Below are 3,814 nucleotides of genomic sequence, written 5' to 3'. Positions count from 1 at the left end.
TTATGTCTATGGCTGCCTAGATTGGGTCTCAATCAGAGACAGCTGTCATTCATTTGTCTCTGATTGGGAGCCATATTTAAGGTAGCCATAGGCAGTAGGCTTTTGTGGGTAGTTGTCTTGTTTAACGTTTGTTGCTTGTCTGTGCACTTGCGTTATTTAGCTTCACGATCATTTGTTGTTTTTTGTTTGTTTGTATAGTGTTTTCGTTTCATGTTCATCTTCGTTCATTTATTAAAAGAAGATGGCTTATTTTCCTCATGCTGCGTTTTGGTCCGAATCTCTTCCACACGATCGTGACAATGTCCCTGTAATTTTGTCTCTAAATACCTCTAATTCTGTCTCTAAGTCCAATTTGTAACATACAGTACTATACAGTAGCAGACCAATGCACAAGGATTGTAGACCTATAAACCACGTGCAACTATTCAATGCTTAAAACATGTATTATGGTTTTGCATTGTGTTTGTTGAAAGTATGGAATGATTATTATGTTACAAGGCATATTGACTTTCTGCACGTTATGTAGCTTCTTCAGTTGTTTGTCTAAATACATTCAATTGCGTGGTTATTTGAAATTAGAGACAAGAAATTAGGAGAAAACCTATTGTCAATGTTTGTTCATGGAATAAAGAGGATTGCATTACTATATATATATATATATATTTGAGGGTATTTTTTTCTCTGAATGTTCGGTAAAACAATTATGATTATATAAAAAATGTTACCTGCATGTCTTGCACCCTACTGAAAATATTTTAATATTTTAATTTGTGACACTTTTCAAATCAAATCAAATTGTATTGGTCACATACAAATGTTTAGAAGAGTTATTGCAGGTGTAGCGAAATGCTTGTGCTTCTAGCTCCGACTTCACAGTAATGTCTAACAAGTAATATCTAACAATTTCATAACATATACCCAAAACACACAAATCTAAGTCAGGAATGGAATTAAGAATATATACATATATGAACGAGCGATGTCAGAGCATCATGGACTAAGATACAGTAGAAAAATATAGAATTAAGCAATAAGGCACGGGGGGGGGGTGTGGTATATGACCAATATACCTCGGCCACTATACAGTTTTGACCCTGGTATTGTGCCAAATGAATATTCCTAACCTACAGTAAAGCACTGTTTGATTATGATGTTGTTGTGTTTAATTTACCAGAAAATGTTTCATGTGCCACTGGCTCTCCTATATCTTACAATTTACCAATCTTCAGCTGGAAAACTATACAAAATGGCCATCCCTGGAATGTACTGGTCCTGATCAGTAGAAATTGTATTTTTCAAATGCCAACACAGCAGGCAGATAGAGACTATATTTCATGATTTTATTATTTTGCTACAAAAAAATGGATTTTAGTCTGTTTTACAGTGACTGAAATACAGTTTTTCTAAATAACTGGTCTGACAGCACCCTCTACTGGACCAACACAAATCACACACTGACAGTGTGGGGCCGAATACGTGTTAACTAGGTATTCTTGTTATTATTTGTTTAAACAATAGGATCCACCAAAGACGTGTGTGAGGTGCTGATCGTGAGAATGTAGGCTTTCTCTCAATCAAGCTGTCCAATACAATAATGGTTGTTGTAAAAAAAAAAAAACATAAAACAGGTAGACAACATGTAGTGTCCGTAAGCTTGTGTACTTACTGAATCTGTCTGTCTGCCATTTTCTCACATTACGACGTAATAAACTTCGTAATAAACTTCCAAAGTCCAGTAGGGGTTAGTGTTCCCAAAACTATAGCCTAACAGACGTAGCTAGCTACTGCTACTCCTTTATAGCCGCAAGACAGCAAGAAACATTTATTATAAAGTTAGAGATAGATAGCTAAAAAAGTAGGCTATTTACCGGATATCTAAACGAAAGCAAACCAACGCAAGATTCGCTATTATGAAGGCATGTCTTTGTAAAACATAATGAATAGCAAACGTTTGGCGTGGCTTTATGCAATGGTAGCGTAAAAGCGCGGATAAAGTTCTTCATTTTTACAATGTATGATAATTGTAGTATTGTCTAAAAGACTCATGGTAAAACGACCTAGAGTGGGGAGTCAACCTTCATCTACTTGTATTTTAGCAGTATGTCTGTATGTCAGGATGGCCGAGCGGTCTAAGGCGCTGCGTTCAGGTCGCAGTCTCCCCTGGAGGCGTGGGTTCGAATCCCACTTCACTGCCATCTTTATTGAGTTTGTTTGCGCAAGCTATCACATGTTTTGCTTTTTTCAGGGTTTTTACGTTTCATGTAGACCATGCAAAGGAAAGAAAATAACAAATGTTGTGTGGCGCACGGATGGGGTTTGCAATCACGGCGTGCAGTCCATCGCCTTAACCAATCAGCCACCAAGTCCTGTGCTCTCGCGGTTGGCAGACGGCACCTCCTACGGGTGGTTGTTTATTGTCAAAGCCTTGAATTGGAAACAAGGAAATTGGACTGGCCGTGCGGTCGATCCCAGCAGTCCATTTTAACCAAGTGGGTACTGTGGCGAGCTGTCCAGAGGCACCTGGATTTAAGATCCCAGTAATTTTCAGAGTGTGGGTGCAAAAGTCCACCTGCATCTTTTTTCTTCAACAGAAAACAGTAGAATGGTTCTTTTCAAACAAGGCCACCAAGGACACCGGACAACATAAATGGGAATCCCAGCCTTTCCCATTCCCCGTCTGTTATTGAAATTATCTGCTGGCGTTTTTCAGATTCTATCTGCTTCAGACATAAAAGCAGAAACTAAATTATAAGTGTCACACGAAGGAAGAAAGAGCAAGCACATGAGATAAATTAAGATTTTTAAACACAGAAACATCAAAAACGAGAGGAAGAGCAACATGAGATCCATAAGATTTTAAAAGAAGAAAATTAAAAAGAAGACAAAGTTTCAAGGGAGTGCCGCTGCTCTAGGTACTGAGGGAAAGTGTAATATTTTTGTTTAAGCAGGGTAGTGGTGGCCGAGCGTCTAAGGCGGCTGGATTAAGGCTCAGTCTCTACGGTGAGGCGTGGGTTCAAGTTCCCACCAACTGCATCTTTATTGAGTTTGTTGCGCAAGGACAAATAAAGGGAATCCAGCCTTTACCCAATTGCCAACGTCTGTTATTGAAATTATCTGCTGCGTTTTCAGCCCTTCTATCTGCTTCAGACATAAAAGCAGAAACTAATTATAAGTGGTACACGAAGGAAGAAAAGAGCAACATGAGATAAATTAGATTTTTTTAAAGAAATCAAAAACGATGAAGGAAGCGCACTGAGATCCATAAAGATTTTAAAGAAGAAATTAAAAAAGAAGAAAAGTTCAAGAGAGTGCCGATGCTCTAGGTAACTGACGGGAAAGTGTGAATATTTTACTAAAGGCAAGGGTAGTGGTGGCCGAGCGGTCTAAGGCGCTGATTAAGCCTGCCAGTCTCTACAGAAGGGTGGGTTCAAATCCCACCACTGCCATCTTTATTGAGTTTTTTTGCGGCAAGGACAAATTAAAGGGAATCCAGCGCTTTACCCCAATTCGCACGTCTTTTATTGAAATTTAAATCTGCTGCGTTTTTCAGATTCTATCTGTCTTCACGACATAAAAGCAGAACTAATTATAAGTGTACACAAGGAAGAAAGAGGAACATGAGATTTATATTAAGATTTTTAAAAAGAAAATTAAAAACACGATGAAGGAAGAGCACATGAGATCCATAAAGATTTTAAAAGAAGAAAATTAAAAAAGAAGACAGTTGCAAGGAGTGCCGATGCTGTAGGTAACCTGACGGGAAAGTGTAATATTTTGTTTAGCAGGGAGTGTTGGCCGAGCGGTCTAAGGCGCT

General features: G+C 38.5%; 1 non-coding gene across 1 annotated transcript; it reads left to right on the top strand.

Moving 5' to 3' along the window:
* The first annotated feature begins 2,110 nt into the window (after positions 1-2,110).
* On the top strand, positions 2,111-2,195 carry trnal-cag (transfer RNA leucine (anticodon CAG)). Its single transcript has one exon. It is a non-coding gene; the product is annotated as a tRNA-Leu (tRNA).
* Positions 2,196-3,814: the final 1,619 nt, after the last annotated feature.

Source organism: Salvelinus sp. IW2-2015, unplaced genomic scaffold (genome assembly GCF_002910315.2).
Source record: "Salvelinus sp. IW2-2015 unplaced genomic scaffold, ASM291031v2 Un_scaffold1805, whole genome shotgun sequence".
In the NCBI taxonomy this organism is placed as follows: Eukaryota; Metazoa; Chordata; class Actinopteri; order Salmoniformes; family Salmonidae; genus Salvelinus; species Salvelinus sp. IW2-2015.
The sequence above is the reverse complement of the archived record's forward strand: the minus strand, read 5'-3'. Positions and strand labels throughout refer to the sequence as shown.